We start from the raw sequence: 25054 nt of genomic DNA, 5'->3' as shown, positions 1-25054 counted from the left end.
CACCCCCCACCCAATATGCACCCTGGACATTATTATAGGAATGGGGAAACCTAATGAAGATGATCTCATTGACCATATCCTTCATAATCAACCTCCCACTCCCATACAAATTAATGAGTTGATGAAAGAATATGGGAGTAATCCTTGGGCTAACTTATAACCTATTGACTCAAGTCCAGACCATGTCAAGGTTTTCGAGTTTGGCCCATCTAGAACCTTAAATATCAACCCTTCTCTCTCAACCAAACAGGAAAAACAATTATGCAAAGTGCTGAGGAAACACCTAGATGATTTTTCTTGGGACTATAAGGAAATGAAAGGTGTGCATCCCTCAGTTTGTGCTCACCATATTTACATCAAGGATGGATGAAATCTTGTGCACTGTTGGGTAGCAGAGGCCCCATGTAACGGTTTTGGGGCTTGAAGTCCACAATTTTGGGTAAAAGTATGGTAAAAAGTTCTGTGAAGTGCGAAGTGTAATGAGTCAAGTCAAAGGGTTGTCCGCCCGAAAATAATGTAAGAAAATAAAAAGCGAGATGGCCTCCCCATGGTCTAAATACCATGGAATGTATAAATAGAGCAAGGCTATAAGGTTAGAAGTCAATTTTTTGGGTTTTGACTCTGGAATGTTATGGGTTTATGAAAGCAATATTCTCTTTGCGTTTGTAAGTCTGAGTCGAGGGAGTTGGTAGATAGATAGAGGCTTTGCAACTATGTGCGCAGAGGCCTGATAGAGTCCGCAGCTATGTGCACAAACCCCTGCAGCTGAGTGCGCAGGGCGGATCTAGTTGTATTGGAAAGGAGATAAATAAAGATAAGAATTTATGAATCATTGTGTGATTTATCGTGAATCTATTTGTTGCTTATTTATGAATATTTATGATTGTGTGCACTAGTTCTTACTGTTAAATGTTTGCTGAAAGACCTTAAGAAGTAGATTTGATCTATAATAAATTCGTTAATAATAAAATGCAACGGCCTAGAACTACGCGGAAGCCTGACATTAGTGCAGCTGGCGTGAGGGCGCAAATTGGTTCGCGAACCCTCCAGACCACATCAAGACATCCCAAGGGTGTGGAAACGTGGTTCCAACACCCTCCCCTACTATCTTGGGTGAGACTTCAGTCCGCACTCTGCGGATAGTTGCCGAAAGGGCCGGTAGTGCGGGATTTGTTTGGATAAATCACTTATGAACTTGGGACAGGCCCTAACAAGCCAACAAATGGTTTTGTTGCTGGGAAAGGGATCTACCTAAGGGATGGCTGATGTCGGAACACTGGAACCCTACGAAGAAAGAACTTGAAGATTTGTTGGATCAGAAGCTTCAGGATTTCGTGGTACAGCAAAACAAAACTCCGCAGATATCTGAAGAGAGGTGGCTAGATTGCTACTTATACACGGAAATCCATTAGATCTTCTTCGCATCTTTCTTGATAGAAATGTATGAGCGGATCACAAGGCTAGCTGACAGTCAGGGTAGGTGCAGACTTGTTCAGTCCATCGTGTGGACTCCAGAGTTGGTACGTAGGTTAGAGGCGTCTGAAGATAAAATCACAAGGGCGGTAGATCACTAGTTGGATTGGGTGATAGGAGGGTTTATCATTGAGTTTACGATCGATACAACCATGACCTACAGTGAAGTTGAAAGGAACTTTCTCAAGGGACCGTAGGGTAAGTATATCAAATCATTGAATACTTGGATTAAAATGTTGTTATGTGAAAAATGGGTTATGAGAATCCATTGATGTCTGGGGTAACGCAGAGCAGAAGAGGCTACCAAGGGATCGAAGGGTTAGAGAACAATACCTTGATTTCAATTTCATGAGAAAGTGAGGAGGAGCTCGTAGGGTTCTCTCCAAGAAGCGCAGTACGATTGATAAAGCAGCGCATTCCACTGTTACCACTGCCATCCACTCCCTCCCCCACTTCGCCTACTTCAACCCCATCTTTGCCTAGCCCACCTCCGCCGCTGAGGGTTGGAATGGCGAGTGCAATCAAGTTTCCTGTGTTTAGAGGCATAGGAAGTGAGGAACCAGATCAGTTCTAGTTTGTGGTAAAGGTAGTATGGGAAGCCCAAGGCATTAAGGATGATAACATCAAAAATGCTACTTTGGTAAGCGCGCTGCAGGACGACGCGTTGACGTGGTATATAAAGCACTCTAGTGATCATCCGAAAGTGGGAATAGCGGAGATCCAGGATGCATTAAACAAAGAATTTATCTGGCCAAAATCAGAGACGCAGTCGATCATCAGGTTCAAAGAAATCATGATGATGTCGGGTGAAACCCCTTGGGATCTGGATCAGTGCTTGAAGAGCATGATTCGTGAGGCTAACATGACGTTGACAGATGTGCAACACCACGCCTAGTTTGTGGCCTCTCTGACACCACACTTGAGGATGATGCTGTCACAACAGAAAATCTTAACCCAGGCTGAAGCATTAGAGATAGCGATGAGGTTGCATGAAACTCCAATACAAGATCCTAGGTTGGGAGTTCAGCAAATCCACACGCAACTACAAAACCTATGCTTGGAGATGCAAAGCCTGAAGCAAGATAGGGCGCCTCGACCGGAGGCGCGTGAAGAAGTGTGGTGTATCAAATGCAAGGGCCAAGGCCACAACAAGGATCACTGCCCTATATTCACGAACTACTTGGTGGGAGGAGGATCGATGCTAGTAAGACTGGAGGTACAAGTAGGGCCAAGTGTAGTGCCTGTACTATGGTGCGTGATTTTTCAAGTAGGAGGAAAGCACGCAACGGACAACTGTCACCTGTTGCAGAAGTATACCCAGATTCCATAGCAACTATATTGCAACTTCTGTAGATCAGTGGGTCACGACGAGCGAACGAGTCGAAGCTATGAGCTAATGATGGAAATGAACCCAGCCTATTGAATGTAGACTGAAATGTGAGGTTTCGATCCAGTCGTGGGGCTGCGTGGTGGATTCCAAGGACACGGACGAGGGAGAGGAGGAATGGGACCTGGACGAGGGTGCGGATAGATAATATGTTATAATTGCGGAGGGTTAGGGCACTACGCTCACGATTGTACTAACTCGATGAGAATATCTTGTCCATACTGTGAGCAGTTTGACCATGAAATGGTAGATTGTCCAACGCTGATTGCCCAAATGTGCGAAAAGGGGGTACTACAGCCTACTCCAACTCAAAATATCCAAATGATGAGGTCTGAGCCACGCGAAGAGGACCCCAGTGTAAACATGGTACGTAGGAGCAGTGCAATTATAGGAGAAGATGTGAGGAAATAGCCCGGAGAAGATGTGAAGGTTCACGATGCTCCTACAAAGGAACTTGACTGTGAGATGGAACATAGGAAGGGAAAATCTAAGGAAGCTAAGAAGAGCTTCACGGAAGGCTCTACTCCAGGTAGTAGGGATCCACTTGAGCTGGGAATGGATCCCTCTATGCTTACTACCTTTTTGGAGACATGTATGAAGCTGCTGCATGACAATAAAGCAGTAAAGGGACTACAAGAGCTGATCACTAGGTGCGCAGGTCAAGAGAACCACGCGTGGTGCGGAAGCTGGGAAAGCATGCTTTGCGCACCGGACGGGAAATGCGATTGACGGCTCAAATAGGTGAGTATGAGATGGACTAGAACATCCTAGATTGGGGGTCATATGCGAATGTATTACCAAAACAGACATGGGAACGCATGGGCAAGACCGCTCTACAATGGTCTCCTATTCAATTACAGATGGCCAACCAACAAAAGATCCTACCAATGGGAAGGTTGCAAGGAGTGACCATGGAAATTGAAGGCGTAACTACACAGATGGACTTTGAAGTAATACAAATTGTGGATGACAGTAGTTCGTACCCAACGTTGCTAGGAATAGACTGGGCCACAGACATGAATGGGGTCATCAACCTAAAATGACGAAAGATGATATTCGAAAAAAATCACTTTGTGTAATAGTTCCATTGGACCCAACCGAAGGAGCGCGCTACACTGAACCTGTGCGCGACGAGGATAGCGACGATTAACTAGACTGTATCTACCAGATAATGGTGCAAGACAAGGATCAGGTGAATCCTACAGTGGATAGGAGAATCTCATGGGAGCGCGATAGTTCTTGCACATTAGACTCAGATGAGGAGATAGAACGATGTTAGAACCGATTGCATGAAGTAACAATGCTAAATTGTAATATGATGAGTAGATCACTGCGACATGTGACAATCGAGGTAAGGAAACTACAAGCGGATGATGGTGCAACGAAAGGGGAGGAACTTCATTAACCATTGTGACACTTCAATCGTAGAGCAGAAGTGGCATAGTGCACCAAAAGGAGCACTGTGCATGACAATTACACTAGGGTGGCATACACCTGGGAAGATTAAGAGGAATGGGTGCGAAGGTAGAAGGAAGATACGTGTACGGGTTGAAGGCCCTCCACGGTGAACACGCTAGGACAATGTAGTTTGGGAACCCACCAATGATGAGGAAGGCAAACATATGCCGTGCAACCGCCGCCCCAACTAAATCTATGAGTACCAAGGGTTTGACCAACCTATATGACCATAAATAGAATGAGACATGCAAGGATGGCCCTATCCGCGATCGAGCACGACAGAACCAAGAAGGCGGAGAGAATGTCCCCATCCACTGCCCCTGCCATTCAGACTGAACATGAGGAGCTGGGAAAAGGAATTTAGTGGTTGCAGGAAGCCATTTGGTGTGGTAGCTTGAGACTTCACGAGCTTGATGAAGAATGGGTATGGCTGAGGAGGAAAAGCATGATGTTGGACAAAGAAATCCACAAACTAAAAATCGGAATCGCGCAAGCGGGCCACGCGAATTTGAGAATAAGAGGACCAGACCTAGTCGATCCTACTACGGTACCAGAACAAGTTGCGATCCTGCTATCATGGCTGTGACCGCACCAACGAGGGCATATACCACATACAACAGAACACAATGCCCTACCGTATACAAAGGTACTCTAAAGGTGCTCGTAGCCTGGGCTAGTAGGAAAATTGAAGTTTCACACCAGGGGTACGACCACCTAACTATCCGTAGGGGACCCAGTCTCATCACTCCACACAGTTGGAAGAGGGCGCGGGACTATAAAGGAGTCTGTAGGGGGATCAGACACAGTGAGAAAAACCAATGCGAAGCACAGAATGCATCCACATATAAAGGACTGCGCTACCGTGTGGAAAGGATGGAAGGTGACCGTTACTGATATTGTTCATGACAAGATGTCCCATTTAAGACACTGAGGAGCAAACAACGGGCAATTAAGACACCATATTGAACGGATCTACTGCCAAAATCGCATTAATGAGCCACGAGGGGGGGAACAGTCGAATTTAAATTCAAAGAGAAATATAAAGCATAGGCGGCGTACTACCAACCAACCCTTGACACCTTGAATATTGAATCACCCTGTTATCCAGCAGACAAGAGCATGAAGAGCGAGGCACTACTGCGAGGAAGTCCGTGGTTTCAGGCATTGCAGATGGAGATGCAGAAGTCCATAATTCGGATGATGTTCTCAACCAAGGATGTTACATAGAACCCTACGATGCAGGGAGGGGGGATAGTCGAGATCCCTAAATCACCACGGACACTGTAGACCAAGAAGGACCCACAGGTAGCTGGACCGGTCAGGATGTCTTCACGAAATCCACGATTCGGAAAATTGTTGATGGAGGAAAAACCCAAAATGGTTACCATTGAAAGTGATGAAGAGGAAGAGGATCCTCTAACCTTTGTTGAAGAAATAGAACCAGAAGAAGAGATGGAAGAAGATATCTAGCCAGTATAGGCTCCAGAAAAACGACCTAAGTATGTCCCTCCATGGAAAGGGAAGGTCAAGGTACCTAAAGATTTGGATGTCATCAAAAACATACTTATAACCCCATCCCTCCCCAAAAGGGTTCCGTTCGAAGGAACGATGACTCGCCACATGATGAGCCCCATAAATGGGTAATTATATGGGCTCATTTTGCCTCCTAACTTAGCTTAATCCACCATTCTCATTAGTTTATTTCATGTTTTTAATTATATTTATGCTAATAGATTGAGTTGGGTTAGTCATTATGCGATGAAGTCTAATTTGTGCTTTATGCAGATTTTTGGTCAATTTTGAGACAAAGTCAGAGGTTTAATGAGTATTTGGCAGCCAATATTTGAGGAAGACAAGGGAGAGGATTTATAGGAGGGTGTCCCCCTCATTGAAGACTCTCTACTTTGAATCCTCCTTCAGAAAGCTCGGAGCACAAGCAACCACATCAATGCATCAAAGAGGCAACCGAGCAAGTGAAGAGTAATTGATTTCTATCTCAAGTCTTGGGAGCCAAGCCTGCTCGATTTTAGGAGAGTTGTTGGGAGTTCCAGTTGCATAAATAGAGAGTTCTAGGGCCTCATTAGCTTGTTGTATGTTAGTCAAATTTTTGCACTTTTGTTGCAACTTTTGCTAAGCTCATTTCGAGCTTACTTTTGTGGACAGTTTCATGTAATGTGATTATTATTTTGATAATGAAGATGAAATATTTTCTGAGCTAGCACTGAGTGACCTCAGAGGGTTGAAGATCTTGGGTTAGGTCCCAACCCAAGCTTCCTAACACCTCTTGTTTTGTATTTATATAGTTTGTTGCAGTTTATGAATTAGTTGCTGTTAGATAGGTTTCTTCCTTGGTTAGAATAGGTTGCTTTTGGTGATTTACATAGCTGTTTCCATTTCAGTTTGCTGAAGGAGGTTAAATAATGATAAGAGAAAGATACAAAAGGGCCATCAATAGAGCCTTGACCTCCTTTCCTCCCTTTGGGACCATGAACTAAGGTCAAGACCCGCTTGCTACCACAAAAACACAGATTTGCCTTCTCCATGCAATTTCTAGTGTTGTAGTTTGATTTAGAGGTTAATGCTTTGCTTTAGATCTATTTTGTCATGAAAATTTTTGTTTCTACAATAAATCTCCATTCATGATTTCCTTTCCATATGGCATTGTTTAACATTTTATTTTCCTAGATCAGACTTTAGGTTACATGAGATACAGTTCTATTTTTGGTGCAGCTAATTTATTTGTTTGCTCAGTTTCAGTGTTTGATTTGCAGCTCTCTTGCAGTACATCTCTGCTCATAATAATTCAATAAATCAGCCATCACCATCTCTCTTTGCTACATGTTCCACAGGTCATTCACAGCCCCTCATAAATCTGCACTAATTTTCTGCACTTTTGTCATAAACTTTCTTCCCTTTCCTTGAACAAACCCAACGACCTCTCTCTTTCCTAACCCTTCTAGATGGACCTTAGACACCTTAACACATCCTTCTAGCTTCAGCTACCTTGTTCGACCATTTTCCCACCTTCAAAACCTCTAAAACAGCTCTCGGCATCCTCCTGTAGACCTCCTGTAGATCCCCTACAACATCCTGTAGAAATTCCTGTAGGTGACTTTTTGAAGTCCGATTGTAGGGAAAGCCTCCAGAAGGGTACCAGAGGTCTCCTAGGACCCATCCACACCTTCCTACACCTCTGAAAATTCCAAAGTCACCCTCTATTGCCACCTAATCACTACCACATCCAGAAACAAATAAATTACATGCATGACAATTTCACATAAAATACATAAAAACCCAAAAATATGTTTTTTTCTCATTTCCTTATAGAAATAGCTTGAATAGATGTTTTTTACTTCCTAAGTAGGTAATGGAATTAATTTAATGGTTTTTCATCTCTCTTTCTGCAAAAGTAGGATTAGTTGGTTAATTAGGGTTTATTAGGTTTACTTTACATTTCAATCTTGTTTTCCTTTCTGAAAATAGAGTAGCCTCTGTAGAGTGAGATTTCCTTTCTTTCATCACACATAAAGCTTCTTCTGGAAATCATAGAAGTTGTCTTGAGCTCCTAGTGATCTTGTGCCAGCTTACCAAGTGACAACCTGCAGTAAGAACTAGTACTTGTGTATACAACACTGTCACTTCCATGTTTTTTATGGACTACCGAGTTGATAAAAGTAAAGTAGGAAGGCTAGGAGTTGCAGTATTATTGTTATAATACTGGTGCTCACCACTTTTTGGCACCGTTGCCGGGGAAGCATCAGAGTATTTTGTGATTACTACTTTTCTTCTATTTTCTACTGCAACATTCTGCTAAGTAGTTCATTTAAGCAAAAGTAGATTAGTCCTTTCAATTCTGCAATTTCCATTTAAGCAAAAGTAGATTAGTCCTTTCAATTCTGCAATTTCCATTTTAGCAAAGGTAGATTAGTCATTTCCTTGCTTTCATTTCAATTCTGCAAATTCCTTTCAGCAAGTTCATTTCAGTATTTGCAATTTGTTTGTTCAATCAATTTCAGTTTTGTAGGTACAAGCAGAAAAAGACAAAAATCACCCAAAAAGAGATTCCCTTTCATGTATCGTAGGAACATAGATAATTCAAGGAAATTCCTACCCAACAACCCCACCACATCACAAAGCCACCCTTCTCTATTCTTCGGTGGTAGTGATCCAGAAGAACCTTTAGGGGAACAACAAAAGATATTTGAAGAACCTATAGGAGAAGAAGAGGAAGAAAATATCCCTCCTGAGACAATGGCTGAAAACAGAAATGCTAGGGGGAATGGAGAAAGAGTAGAGGGTACCTTTCCCATCCGAGAGACCAATGGGGACACTAAAATGAAGAACATAAGCCCTTCAGCCCTACCTCACTTCCATGGATTGACTACAGAAGATCTTGACACCTTCCTGTTTGAGTTTGCTGTTATCTGTCGAACCTATGACTATGCAGAAGATGAGCAAAAGTTGAAGTTGTTTCCTTCTACTCTCAAGGATGCAACATTGTGCTGGTTCATGGGGTTACTTGGAAATAACATCACAACTTGGGCTCAGATGTAGCAAGCCTTTAATAACAAATATCGAGACTATTGTAGGTCAAAAGATACCAAGGAAGAAATCTTCCGAATGACCATGGGAAGTGATGAATCCTTGGAAGATTATGAAGAAAGGTTCCAGCTTAGTTATAAAAGGCCCAGCTGTACACTTGACCCTGAATCTCTGAAGTTGGTCCTGCTGAGAGGAATTCTGAAAGACCTTCTAGACACCCTCCATTTACTAGCTGGGGGAGACATCTACCAACTACCTTATGAAGACATAAATACTATTTTTAGAAACCATTCTAGGGAAGCCAGAAAGAGAGGTAGGGGGAGTCAACCCACAACTAGTACCTCCTCATCTAGTTCATCCCTTAAAGGTGAACTTGGAAACATGCTGGAAGACTTCAAGAGTGAGATGCTGCAGACTCTTGCCATGCAAATGGATACCTTGCATGTCAAAAGGAAACAAGAGGAAGAAGAGAGGGTTTTGGCCATTTTTTGTCCTAGGTGCACCAGAAGGCATCCTAGGAATGAATGTCCATTGAACTCTATAGAGGTTTGTTTAGTCTGTGAAGAATATCATTCTACAGATAAGTGACCTTCCTTGCCTGGACTTAAATTTGTATACCAAGGGGTCGAAGGAGCCATTAAACCACTCTATTTCATGAACCAAAGGAGACTGCATGGACATAGACCATACCAGCAGAGAATGCAATGGACATCTCAGGCATACTACAACCCCAATCAAGCCACTTCCATACCTTCTTGGGGTCCCCCTGCTCATCATTCCTAGTCCACACCTCCTCCTTGGTAATATACATCTCAATGTCATGCCCAACCAGCCGCTCATTCATTTCACTCCTATGCTTAGCCACAACCTCAGTGGAACACATCTCATCATGGGTGGAGGTCCCAGTACAACTCTCCTCCCACTCTTTTGCCTCCACCACCTGCTCAACCACAACCATTGCCTCCTGCTCCACCAAGGCAACCCCAAATGCCTGCTCAACCAAACCCGAACCCGAACAACAGACAGGCTCAGCAAGTATATAGTGGGGAACCATCATGCCCAACCTATGCTGTGGAGATTCAGGAGATTAACCTACGATCTGGGAAGGTTCTCCTAGATAGCCAACCTCCCCCTCAAGAGGTTGAGGAAGATAAATAGGAAAGTGAATGGAAAGAAATTGCACCCTTTCTTGAGAGATTATCCGGAACAACACAACCCACTCCAGAAGAAAATGAACTTCTGGGAGAATTGAAACAGTTATATGTAAAGATACCACTTCTCTAAGCCATAAAGGATGTGCCCGTATACAATAATATGATCAAAGAGAAGTGCTTCAGGCATCCAGGTAGGTGCAAGAGAGATGCCCCAACCATCAATGTCATAGGAAAACTATCTAACCTAATGTTGGGGTAGGTAATCTGTCTGAAATATCTAGACCCTGGAAGCCCAGTAGTTGATGTCCACATCAATGGCACCATGATCCCACATACCTTGATTAACTTGGGAGCTACCATTAATGTGATGACAAAGGACATCATGCTCAAACTCAACCTTCAGTGCTCCTTGAGAAAGACCACGATAGCGCTGTAGCTAGCAGACTACTCCACCGTGACCCCTGAGGGGATTGTGGAGGATGTGATGGTCTCCATTGGGAAGACCCTGGGAAGACCCATTGACAAATCTCACTGGGTATCCTCTATTCTTGGGAAGACCCTACTTGGCTAGTACAGATGCCTACATTAGCTATCGAGCTGGGAACATGACAATCAAGAACATGCATATGTCTAAACAACTAATCCTATACCCTTCTACCCAACCCTTGCTAGAACATGATCTAACTCTTTGGTTGGAGGAGGAGGATGAGGATGAAGTCTATTCTGCACCACTATGTGCAATAGAAACTGCAATGGGGGGAAATCACAGGATGAGGATGATATCATTGAAAATTTAATTTAGAATCCACCCCCCAGTATTTTTCCATTAGAAGATCTAGTGAGAGAAATCCAAGACAATCCCTTAATTGATCTCTGTGGGGCACACCCGACCTCTCTCTGTGTTAAGAATATAGAGTTTGGCCCATAAAGAACCTTGAAAATCAACTCATCCCTATCCACCTCCCAGGAGAAGGAACTGTGTAGCTTATTGAGAAAACATTTAGATGCCTTTGCCTGGAGCTATAAGGAGATGAAGGGAGTGCACCCTTCAGTTTGTACTCATCACATTTACATTAAGGAAGATTGCAAACCAATCATGCAGCCTCAAAGGAGGATGAATCCATCCCTTAAAGACATTGTGAAGGAAGAATTGCAAAAGTTATTGGATGCAGGATTCATCTACCCCATCTCTGATAGTGAATGGGTCTCTCCTTTGGTGCTAGCACCAAACAAAAATGGTAAGTGGAGAATCTGTGTCGATTATCGGGAATTGAACAAGGCCACTAAAAAGGACCATTTTCCTTTTCCTTTCATAGATCAAGTGTTAGATGATCTAGTGGGGAAAAAGTTTTTCTCCTTCCTAGATGGGTTCAGCGGGTACAATCGGATCCAAATTAGCCCAAAAGACCAAGATAAGACCACTTTCACTTGTCCTTGAGGTACCTTTGCATATCGGGTCCTTCCTTTTGGTTTGTGCAATGCTCCCGCCACTTTCCAGAGAGCAGTATTGAGTATATTTTTTGAACTGGTTCATGATGCAGTGGAAATATATATGGATGATTTGACTCCTTATGGTTCTAATTTCCAGGAAGCTCTATCTAACCTGGGAAAATTTTTGGACAAGTGTATTGAAATGAACCTGTTCCTCAGTCTGGAAAAATGTGAATTCTTGATGACTGAAGGGACCATGCTAGGTCATGCAATATCTCAACAAGGATTTCAGGTGGACCCCAACAAAATTGCCATCATCCAAAGGGTCCCACCTCCTAAAAAGGTAAGAGATTTCTGACGTTTCCTAGGCTTAGCAGGATATTACAGAAGATTCATTAAAGATTTCAGTAAGTTAGCCTCTTTGTTGTTTGGTCTTTTGGAAAAAGATGTCGAGTTCATATGGGCTGAAAACTATCAAGAAGCCCTGAATACCTTGAAAAGCAAACTTGTGACTGCCCCAATTTTGAGAGGCCCAAACTGGGCCCTACCTTTCCACATTCACACAGATGCCTTGAACAAAGCAATAGGAGTAGCCTTAGGGAAAGTTGATGAAAAGTTACCTTATGCCATATACTTTATAAGTAAAAATTTGTCAAAGGCAGAGTTAAACTACACGGTAACCGAGAAGGAACTCCTAGCTATAGTGCACTCCTTAAACAAATTCAGACATTACATCACAGGCTATCAAACCTTTGTACACATTGATCATGCTGCAATTAGGTATTTAATGAACAAACCATATGTAAATGCTCAGATTATTAGGTGGTTGCTTTTATTGCAGCAGTTTGATTTAACCATTGTTGATAAGCCTGGTAAAGAAAATGTTGTTGCTGACTTTTTGTCTAGAATAAATCTGCCTGCAGGTGAGGAAGGAATGGTGGATGATCAAATTCTAGATGAGCACCTATTTTCTATCTCGGTACTCTCTCCATGGTTTCCTAATATAGAAAATTACTTGGTTTCAGCACAGTTCCCATCACACCTGTCCTCAAAAGAAAAGAGCAAGATCGTGAGGAAAAGTGCCCCTTTCACCTAGATTGGAGGCAATCTCTTCAAACTTGGCCCAGGTTAGATCTTGAGAAGATGTGTCAGGGAGGAGGAAGTTTTTAACATTCTCCTGACCTGTCATGATGGGTCTTGTGGAGGCCATTTTGCAGCAAAGAGGACTACCTTCAAAATCTTACAAGCAGGTTACTATTGGCCCACTCTTCATCAAGATGTGAAGAGATATACCAGCCAATGTGATTGGTGCCAAAGGATTGGGAAACCTACTCCAAAGGATGAGATGCCCATGCAACCTCAAGTGACTTTTGAACCATTTGAGAAGTGGGGCATGGACTTTATGGGTCCTATCAACCCTCCTTCAAAACAGAAGCAATGCATCATTGTGTGCACTGATTATCTGACAAAATGGGTAGAGACAAAGGTAATCAAGGTAGCAACAGAAGAAAAAGTAGCTGAGTTTTTAAGAGAAAACATATTCTACAAGTTCAGGTATCCCAGAGAACTAGTTACAAATCAAGGCAGTTAGTTCACTTCCAATTTTATTGAAGGCGTGCTCACACATCATAAAATCAAGCACAGGACTTCCACCCCTTACCATCCACAAGCCAATGGGTAGGTAGAAGTCACTAGCAGAGCTTTGGAAGGAATCCTCACCAAGGCAGTGAGCAATAACAGAAACGATTGAGTAGATAGATTGGTTGAGGCCACCTGGGCCTACAACACCACATGGAAGACCACCACTGGGTTCACACCCTATGAACTGGTCTATGGGAATAAGGATTTGCTATCAATAGAATTTGAATATAATACACCAAGGATGGCTGGGACCCTACACTGTAGAAAAATGCAATGACAATGGTTCAGTTCTGATCAAAACCATTGATGTGGAAGCCATCCCCATGCTTGTCAATGGAAATAGATTGAAAATTTACAATACGCCCCTCTCCAAGATACACTTCATTGAAGATATGAATAAGACAGTGTTGGTAGTGGAGCAGGTCTCAGCCTCCACTCCACCCACTCATTGAAAAAAAATAAAATAATAAGGACTCTAGTGAAAACCTCTATGAGGCGCTTGAGTCCCATCATTGGGTTGAAAAGCTCTTTTGAGGCGGCCCAGTGATGAAAAAAACAAAAAAAGAGATAGAATAAGATCCCTGGGTGAAAACCTCCCTTGGAGGAGCCTAGGGTAGGCAAGTAAGGTGAAAACCTTTTGGAGGTGCCCTAGTTGTCTTTTAAAAAAAAAACAAAAAAAACAGAGAAAAAAAGGAAGAAAAAATTGACTTTTAAAATGCATTGCAAGTTACAGGTGGACCACAGAAAGGAAGAGAAAATGCCACAAAGCCTATTACTCATCCTCTATCCTCTTCTCCATCATTTTTGACCTTTTTTTTCACCTCTCAGTGTTTTTTCTAAAGACTGTGTATCCTACAGGAGGCTCCTGTAGAAATCACAGAGAGCCCAAAATAGCTTTAAAAAATAGTTTGAGGAGCTGGGGATTTTCTTGGAGAGCATGTAGGCCATCCTACAACTATCCACCATCCTAACCCTCCATCCCACACCTGCACCACCTCATTTCCATTGATTTCTTTCCTTCCTGTAGAAAAAACTGAGAAACCAATTTTAAAAAATATAAGGAGATAAAAAGAACAACACCTCCACAACTCACCTGCAGCTTAGCAAATACCTCTCCATTGCCATCAGTATCTTTAGTAGCATCCTCATAGCTCCCAGCACAAGAATCAGCTACGAATTTTAGAGGGAGAAGTAGCTACAGGAGCTCCTGTACAATTTCATGTAGCAGTTGATCCCCTTGAAATCAAGCTCCAACAGCGAAATAGGTGCAACCACAGGAATGCAGAGGATAGCCGAAGCAAGATTTAGCCAAAGGGTACCTGTACAAAACAAATGAGCCACCTATCAAGAAGCAAAAAGCATATAGCAGAAGGGATATAGGCATGCAACATTGAAATCCGAGCATGCAGCAGCAACAGAACCAAGCAGCACCGCAAAACAAACATTCGACCAGCTCGTAAGTGTCTAACCCTCTCCTCTATTGCATCTATATAATTCAAAAATTGCATGAACGAAGAGATGGTTAGGATTAATCTAGAAACGTGGCCAGTTAACTGGCTACCCTCATCCAGTTCGATTGTGGCCATTCAGAGATCCCACCACACGTGTGCCTAGTCAACTCACGAAAAATCCAAAGGATAGGTAGTGGTGGGTGTATAAACTCCGATGCAAATGATGAGAAGTGATTGCAGGCAGAAGTCATGAGGAGTCATGATGACATGATAGTGGGGACCAATGGTATGAATAATGGAAACGTACCCTTTTTTCCAACTCACATCATCACTAGAAATATCTCAAAATAGACATAAATACTCCCCCTCGAACTCCTCCACCACCTTTGCTTCTATTTCATCATCGTCCCTGTAGCTATATCAAGCTCCATACCACCTCCATAGCCTCGAAACCATCCTTCTCTGTCGTTTTCATTCCTCCTCCTCCTATCGGTGTTCTACAGGAGCATTATCAGGTTCTACAGGAGCAGTAACAAGTTTTACAGGAGAACCTACAACCATTTCTACAGGAGGGGCAGTAAGTAGTTTTACAGGAGAAAACACGGGGTTTTCGCTTAAATTCAGACTTGAAGAGGTAGGCTCTGTACAAACCCACCTTGGATATTCATATGTGCAAGGAGTAATGCAATTTTAAGGAAGAATTAGGCCTAAAAAATAAGAGGAATTTCATTAAAAAAATCTTCCTGTTTCTTGGAAAAAACACAGTTTTTCTCTGTTTCCTGTTTCTGCAAAATTTTTGTCTCCTTATCCACCTGGGATGTTCCAAAAGGGTGCAATAAAAATGGCAGGGGGATTCATGAGGAAGGAACCCACAAATTTATTCAGGCTCCATGAACATCCCAAGGTAGTATCCATTTTCATTAGAGCCAATTAGATGCCAATTTTTGAAAAATTTCAAGGGCTTGATGAAGAAGTGGCTCAGGAGTTTTCCCTTTCTTTGGTACCCCACTCAAAGACCCATGCCACTGATTACTTTTAGAGGCCTCACCATGGAAATCACCCTAGAACTTATCAGTAGGGTTACCAGTCTTCCACTTGGAATACCCTCGAGCAAAGATGAAAAACCGCTAGGCCAAGTTGTCAAGAAAACCTTCTTCCAACCAGATGAACATCTTGTAGAAGACAAAAATGGCATTAGAAGAACAAGCATACCTTACCCTTGGGATAAGGTTAGTTACCAAATAATCAAGTACATTTCATGTGAAGGGAGGTATAACATAGTTTATGGCTACCATTTTAGGCTTCTTCATGAGCTGAGATATGGCATGGACACTCCCACACCTGAAAAACTCAGCATTCCCTATTTTCTCCTACAGTCCCTTATAGACTCCTGCATTAAGTTGAAGGCAGGAGGTCCAGATCAATTAGCTCACCATGGACTAATTAAACTATTGGTGGAAGAAGCCCTCCACACCTTCACAATCCCCATAGCATGGGAAATATTCAGAAATATGATAGGAGAAGATGATATAAAGGCCCTCACATATGACCTCAGTCCTTCTGAAAGTAAGGGGGAAGAGCAAAAAGGGGAAGATGAGGAGGAAACCAAAACGGGGAAGGAAGAGACTAAAATAGAGAAGGAAGAGACTAAAATAGAGAAGAAAAAGACTAAAGCAGAGAAGGAAGAAACTAAACAAGATGAGAAGGAAACCAAAATAGAGCTAGAGGAAACAAATTTAGCAGAGGAAGAGAAGACAAAAGAAGAGGAAAAAGGGGCAAATAAGACAAAAGTGTCTCCTGAGACACTAGAAAGGGAGGGAGAAACTATTCTTGTTTCCCTTAGCACTCCAGTTAAGCCCAAGCAAAAGAGGAAAAGGCAACCATAAATGTATTTCAGGGCTCGAAGAAGCACAAGGATAAAAACAGGGAAGCCACAACCATCCTCAAAAGATCCTATCATAATTGAAGATTCCCCTACTGACAAAAAGGAAGAATCTCCCTCCAAAACCCCGATCACTTATGAAAGAGGAAGTCCTAGATCTTCCACTTGGAAGGAAAGAATAAAACTACAGGACTCAAAAACAGTCCTACAGGAGGCACAAATTGCTCTACAAGAGACCCTAACAAAGTTACAGGAGACCAAAAAACTTGAGAAAGGGGAAGAAGAGCAGACCAATGGGAAGGATGAAATGGCAGAGACATAAGAACCTAACCCCAGCCTAGTTTGGGCTCTTATTACAACCTTCTTGAAGGAGGAAAAATTATTCCATAGAAATTTGTAGTCCCACTTTTCTTTGAACTGGAAAAAGAAAGGATAAGGAGCCATGGATGGATGCAGATCACTAATTCCAAAGGGGTGGAAGACATTGGCCACATGGAGAGAAAGCTTAGAGAAATGGGTAGAGAGTTGAGCACTGTAAGACATACGGAAGCAATCAGAAGATCTCACTTGGAAGCAGAAAATGAAATGTTAAGAAAACAACTGCAAGAAAGGGAAACGCAATTGGCATGCATGGCCAGCTAGTCTATGGAGGCACTACGGTGTATACAACCAGCAAAATCATATGGAGTATACCTCAAATATCAGTGGCTACAGTTCCAGATCAAGACTTTGGCACAGAGAGGCACCATGCCTTTTCAGGATTATAGATAGTTCATGGACCTATGTGACCATAGTTCAACAGAGGGCAAGGCAAAGATAGCAAAGTTCTAATTGCATAACATGGCCCTAACTGATATAAACCTATGGGACCCCAATGCTAGGCTAGGGGACTTGCAGCTGATGGCCATGGCATCATGGATGAACCATGAGGAGAAAAGGGCAACAAAAATCAAGAAGTTGATGGAAAAAGAACAAAATGAACCCCTAATGATTAAAGCAGAGCCATCAGACCCTATGACTCTCATTAGCACCCACCAGCTACTTGCAAATTATCCTCAAAGTGCCCCTAAGTATATCAATGATTAGGCTCAAGCTATTGCACATTTTAAGGACATGGAAATATTACTTGGAGATGACTGTATTCATGCCTATATGAGGAGGTGGAATACATTGCCACATAGATTGCAGATCAGGGAGTATCACTCCCTGACCAGGATGAATGAAGCATTGAGGAAAGTGCCACTATACAAAGCACTCTATGTAGAGTTTGAGGGTCAATTGGATTGGCCTCAAACTGAGTCCCCCACTGCTGCTAGGACTGCTAGAGGGCACAAAGGAGGAAGAAGAGCGACAACAGTGGGAAGAGGTGGATAGAAAGGAAGGATTCCATGATAAGGAAGAGGACCTCACATCAAAAGCATGGGATGTCAGGGAGACCATCAGGGCCATCAAAGATGAGGAGATAGATTAGTTGCTCAGAGGATGAGCAACACATTCAGTAGGGGGGTGATGATGAGCCCCATAAATGGGTAATTATATGGGCTCATTTTGCCTCCTAACTTAGCTTAATCCACCATTCTCAATAGTTTATTGCATGTTTTTTATTATATTTATGCTAATAGAGTGAGTTGGGTTAGTCATTATGCCATGAAGTCTATTATGTGCTTTATGCAGATTTTTGGTCAATTTTGAGACAAAGTCAGAGGTTTAATGAGCATTTGGTAGCCAATATTCAAGGAAGACAAGGGATATGATTTATAGGAGGGTTTCCCCCTCATTTATGACTCCCTACTTTGAATCCTCCTTTAGAAATCTCGGAGTACAAGCAGCCACATCAATGCATCAAAGAGGTAGCCGAGCAAGTGAAGAGTAATTACTGTCTATCTCAAGTCTTGGGAGCCAAGCCTCCCCGATTTTAGGAGAACTGTTGGGAGTTCCAGCTGTATAAATAGAGAGGCCTAGGGCCTCATTAGGTTGTTGGATGTTAGTCAATTTTTTGCACTTTTGTTGTAGATTTTTCTCAGCTCATTTCGAGCTTACTTTTGTGGACAATTTCATGTAATGTGATTATTATTTTGATAATGAAGATGAAATATTTTCTGAGCTAGCACTAAGTTACCTCAGACAACTGAAGATATTGGGTTAGGACCCAACCCAAGCTGACCAACACCTCTTGTTTTATATTTATATATTTTGTTGTAGTTTATGAATTAGTTGCTGTTAGATAGGTTTATTCCTTGGTTAGAATAGGTTGCTTTTGGTGATTTACATAGCTATTTCCATTTCAGTTTGATGAATTAAGTTAAATAGTGATAAGAGAAAGATACAAAAGGGACACCAATAGAGCCTTGACCTCCTTTCCTCCCTTTGGGACCATGAACTGAGGTCAAGACCCGCTTGCTACCACAAAAGCATAGATTTGCCTTCTCCATGCAATTTATAGTGTTGTAGTTTGATTTAGAGGTTAATGCTTTGCTTCAGATCTATTTTTTCATGCACATTTATATTTAAACAATAAATATCCATTCATTCTTTCCTTTCCATATAGCATTTTTCAGCATTTTATTTTCCTAGATCAAAATTTAGGTTAACATGAGATAAAGTTCTGTTTTTTGGTGCAGCTAGTTTCTTTACCTGCTCAGTTTCAGTGTTTGATTTGTAGCTATCTTGCAGTACATCTCTGCTCATAATAAATCAATAAATCATCCATCACCATCTCTCTTTGCTACATGTTCCACAGGTCATTCACATCCCCTCATAAATCTGCCCTAATTTTCTACACTTTTCTCATAAACATTCTTCCCTTTCCTTGAACAAATCCAACCACCTCTCTCTTTCCTAATCCTTCTAGATGGACCTTAGACACCTTAACACATCCTTCTAGTCTTTAGCTACCCTTTCCAACCATTTTCCCACCTTCAAAACCTTTAAAACAGCTCTCGGCATCCTCCTATAGATCCTCCTATAGACCTCCTGTAGATCACATGCAGCCTCATGTAGAAATTCTTATAGGTGACTTTTTGAAGTTTGATTGCAGGGAAAGCTTCAAGAAGGGTACTAGAGGCCTCCTAGGACCCATCTAGACCTTCCTACACCTCTGCAAACTCCAAAGTCGCCCTCCATCGCCACCTAATCGTTGCCACATCTACAAACAATTAAATTACATGCATGATAATTTCACATAAAATACATAAAAACCCAAAAAGATGTTTTTTCCTCATTTCCTTCTAGAAATAGCTTGAATAGATGTTGTTTACTTCCTAAGTAGGTAATGACATTCATTTTATGGTTTTTCATCTCTCTTTCTGCAAAAGTAGGGTTAGTTGGTTAATTAGGGTTTGTTAGGTTTACTTTACATTTCAGTCTTCTTTTCCTTTCTGCAAATAGAGTAGCCTCTGTAGAGTGAGCTTTCCTTTCTTTCATCACACATAAAGCTTCTTCTAGAAATCATAGAAGTTGGCTTGAGCTCCTAGTGATCTTGTGCCAGTTGACCAAGTGACAGCCTGCAGTAAGAACTAGTACTTGTGCATACAACATCATCGCTTCCAAGTTTGTTACAAATTACCGAGTTGATAAAGGTAAAGTAGGAATCCCAGGAGTTGCAACATTATTGCTGCAATACTGGTGCTCACCACCGCATCTCCACTATGAAATTTGAAGACTGGGACCTTGTGGATACTGAGAAATTTCCCCATTTGCAAACTAGTGAGCTAATGGAACAAAGCACAGAGGGGGGCGTTACAACACTATAGCCGCATACATGGTTGCGAAAGGTGGAGGAGGCTGGGCTACTCCACCTCCTGTCAATTCCACATTTTCATCGGGCCCCCATTACAATATTGGTCATTAGGAAACTGCTCTGTCTGGTGCATAATGTGTACTTATGGCTAAACAAACCCATTCCCATCATGGTGGAGCTCATCCATAGGATCTCTCGGATTCCTTGTGAGGGAAGGAACCCCGCGGAAATAGTTAGCATGAGTGGCGACTTGACAATTGCGGAAGCCATGAAAAGGAAATACAAGTTGGAGAAAAAGTAGAGAGGGTATGCTATTACTAGTATTTAGGAAAAATGGGTCTGCATTGCTACCTAGTTGCTGGTCGGAAAGGTGATGAGAAAATGCTGAGGCAGTGAGGTCCGAACAACGGTTGTCACGTTAGCCGAGTAATGTGTAGAAGGGGAATGGTTCAATTTGGCGCGGTTCCTCTGTGACGAATTCCTGACCAACTGCAGAGAGGCCCAGGAGCAGGGTAAGACCTTCCACTGCACGTGGTTGCTCTTATCCATCCTATTGGTTACAGGTGAATTACCCGAAGATAGTCAGTTTCCTTCCCTGGACCAAGATTGGCCAGAGGCTGCAAAATATGCGTCGCTATGGGCGACGAAGGATGCCACAAGAATCCGAGAAGTCAAGATTTTCTGGATACTAATGGACATGAACATACAACAGTGGATCAATCAGCAGCCCCGTCTATCTGACGAGGTATATGACAATGTGGAGAATGTGGCCAACTATAAGGCAAATATGCATTGTGTATACATCCGGGAGCACAAGGACCCCGAGAAAATGTGGACCACGCTTCCTTTCATTGCCATCAACGATGCTGTTTTCGCGGTGCTCGATGCCTGGCCACCAGAGTGGTGTAGAGCAGATGCGGTATGGCGTGATGAGACCGCCATCCAAAAATAGAAGGTCGAGGCCAAGTTCTTAGTACAATAGAAGTGGAACGAACAGCTCGCCATGGAAGTACAGCTGGCTCGAGAGGCATCATAGGTGTCCACAAGCAAGGCGCTAGTAGGAGGGTCTGCTACAATCGAGGACGAAAGCGGCCTGCATGTGACCACAGAGCCGGATACCGTGACGAAAGGTGTGGTGCCAACCACCACTTGTTCACCCTTAAAATGACTGCGCACAATAGAACGATCAAGGTCACGGAACAAGACCAAGGCATCCAAGTTGGATGACGAACTTATCACATTGATCGAGGGTGACTTCTGTGACATCAGGGATACAGTTCACAAGGTCACTAGGGAGGCGTTTGACGAGGCCATGACAGAGTAGCAGATTGTGTTTGGGGCGCTCAGCGCACAACTGCAAGAAATCAGAGCATGGGCCCCACAACCAGGAATAGTCGCTACCCATGGAGCTATGGGTATGTCAGCAATGTGCAACTGCTATAGGCTAAAATGGATAATACTATTGCACTCTTGGTAGGAGCATTGACAGAAAACAACACAGCGGATAGAGCTGTTGTAGGCCGGCTTACGGGACTTGGATTAAATTTGGTTGCCCTCCCACGCGAAAGCTTATACCAGCTCCAGGATGGCACAACAATAGAGCTCTGCACTAGGGAAGGACGTGCGGTACAGATACTCAGTGAGCAACGAATTAACATTGAGCAGTTAAGCCTCCAACATGATGAAGTAGTAGCACAGAATTGACAGTTGGAGAAAATTGTGGAGGAAGTGTTTTGTTGTGCCCCTGAGCTTGATATTGTGGTAGATTTACCTGTCAGCATACGGATCCACAAGTTGGCCAGTGGGTTTTGCGAAGCGAAGTAAGAAGTAGTAAGGATCTAGTTAGCGCTCAACTTGCAGATTGCAGAACTGAAACTAAAATCATAGCCCTCTACACCACTAGAGGTCACAGAGCAGCCGAAAGGCATCATTCAATCCGGGCGAGAAGCAATAGTACGTGCCATGGAGGAGTGCACTAGCTTGTCGGATCAGTCATTGATCATGGTCACTTCACTGCAAGAAGACCAACCTTACAACGGTTGGAGACAGAAGCATGGGAGTTACAACAAGCCTATGATAATGTTAGGTGGACCGCGTAGACGGTTGCTATTATGCAGCGATTGGCCAATATGAGGGAGGCCCAGGCTCTCAAAACAAAAGTTGACACCGCTCGACAAAAGGAAGCAATGCTTAAGGAACGCCTCCAGCCTTGGCTTGAGGAGGCCTTCATGGTCTCCACCAACATCGAGGGAAAATTAGCACATATGCAGGCAGTATGTGATGCAGGAAAGTGTTCCCTCTGCAAATAGAGGCAACCCCTCTAGCCCTAGAGTGGGTCTAGTCATGGCAAGGACAAAACAATAATTGATTCCCTTAAATAATCATCGTTGGAGGCCTACCTCAAACCGATGGTTGATGAAGTTCCATTGAGCTGCTATGGCTTCCGTTTTCTTCTCTTGAGAGAGTAATTGACCTGAAACAACACAAGACAATGACGAAGCACATAACTAGGAAACAACAATGATCTATTTACTCACAAAGTCAAGAAGTCATGATCTATCAAGTAAATTACATACAAGACATAGGAAATCATCATTGATTGTATTAATAATGAAACAAGAGTAAGCTTACAACCAGGTCTTGATGTCACAAGCCTTCTCAGAGGATCCAACCAGTGTGTTTCTCCAAGCATTCACTCTCAAAGATGGGTCTCCCAAATAGCAATATTTATCTCTCTCTCTCTGTCTCTCATTCACAAGCTTTACACAAGATTAAGGGAACTCTACACCTTCTTGCAAACTATAAAGCAATCCCACACTTGTCACTCTCACACCAACTATCTATCAAACTCAAAAACAGTAGCAACACTATGCAACCAAAAGAACTAGCAGATGATAGCAATGGTGAGTGATTTTATAGGAGAAGGAGTCTCCATGAAATGAGGGAGAGGGAGCTTATCCTCAAGACAAGCAGCATGAAAGACGAAACTACCATGCCAGAGGGAGGAGGGCGACCCAATCTAACCCAACAACCAGGTCCAAAACCATCCAGAAGGCCGACTGTTGAAACGAATTCACCCAATCTAGATTGTCACAAGTTTATAACTAAGATTTAGCGTTGACAGCGCTAGTAGGCAGTGTAAGTAGTCAAAAAATCATGAAAGATACCAAATAGACTCCCGGCGGAGCATGAAATCCGATCATCGTGGGAAGCAGATGTACTCCCGTGATGGAAGTGCGGCTATACTGATTATGACCACTGTTAATCACATATATTTAGCTAATAGTCACGAAGAGGCAGAAAACTTAGGAAAAGTGGGTCAATTGGCAACATAAGAGAGCACTCATTTAAAATGAGCATGTTTGACTGGATACATGACATAGTAGAAAGACTGGGGTGAAGGCAGTGACAAATTACTGTGTAACAAATTCCCCCTAAAGTATGAAGCCCGAGAGAGTGGGAGGGGTGAAATGCTTTACGAAACTGTCTGAGCTGAACACCTTCTAGAAGAACCTGCAGATGTAAGTACCACTGAGATCTCTAATAGTGAAATACATGTAGTCTAGGCATAGGTGCAGCCATCCAAAAGACATACGAACGAGGTCTGTGGTATGGATGCAGCCATCTAGCTAGTAAGACCATGATAATGATAAAGGTATGGTCGCAACGATCCATCAATGAGTCATGTAATCACGAACCAATCCATGCAACCTGAACATGTGTGATCTTAGTTCAGTGTCTTGAAACCTGAACAATCATAGTACAAATTCTAGCATGCGAATAAATGTGCTGAAGTTGAGCATGATAGAAAGTCGCTTGATTAGTGATCATTGAGGAAAACCGTTAACAAGCACAAGAGAAACCACCAATAATGCCAATGGCTCTCAAGGTACTGTCTAATACAATCCATGAAGTGTGAAGAATGAACTGAAGTCGAACACTCATGGAATCACCCAATCAACGACCAATGATGAAAGTCGATCGTGAGGAGTGAAGAACTTGCCATTGAGGCATGCAAGCTCTAAGGTACCAAAGGGGATCTCTAGATCAGTCTCTTGGATAATGAGTTGATGTCGACAAGAGATGATCCGTCGTAGGAGGGCCCTAATGTTTCCCCCATCAACAAAATGAGATAAGGAATAAGCGATAGATGGCAAAACAGAGTATCAGAAGGGGCGATAAGGATGTGAATCGCAGAAGGATTATACTCTTTAACATGTCGGCGACACGACTCCAGAGGGTGGGAGCATTCAGGTACCAAGGGATTGGAGGCTTGATGGAAATGGTGTAGATCAGATGGAATAAGGCTAAATGGTGACCCAAAACCCTGGAAGGCCAAATGACGATGTATGGATATCCCAACCCGACAAGAAGCAAAAGTGTCGATGTTCAAGAGTGACTGGTTGCCGCAGGTAATCAATGACAACTTCCAAATTTTCCCCCACCATTGCTGGCGAGTACCCCAATTATTTTTGAAAACAAGCTTGAAGGGGATAGCATATGCTTGTAATATAAGTTTGACCTTCGACCGAATCCAACCTAGTAATAGCTTAACGAGCCCTAGGGAGGAGAAGCTCGAGTCTTGTCATGATGATGAATCCAATGTCGTTAGAGTTTAATGGGTCCAACGTAGGCAAAACTCAGAGTCTTTTTCAAGTTTAGAGAGTTTGAAAAAGACACAAAAAAGAAAAATCTAGGGGGGTCCTTTTTCATAGATTTGTGTCTCTTGAACCCGAAAAAGTATAAAACAATACCCGAGAGAACCGCTTGATTATGAAGTCAAGGAGTACTTTTCGTGATTAGTGACCCCGATCTGAAAAAGTAGAAAAGTGATTGAAACCACGTTGTTTCGTAACCAATAACGAACCCAAAACGACAAAAGCTCGGCAATCTTTT

The sequence above is a fragment of the Pinus tabuliformis genome, chromosome X, assembly GCF_031772625.1.
Source record: "Pinus tabuliformis cultivar Carrire ecotype Pingquan chromosome X, CPIR1, whole genome shotgun sequence".
Lineage (NCBI taxonomy): Eukaryota > Viridiplantae > Streptophyta > Pinopsida > Pinales > Pinaceae > Pinus > Pinus tabuliformis.
Note: the sequence above shows the minus strand (reverse complement) of the source record.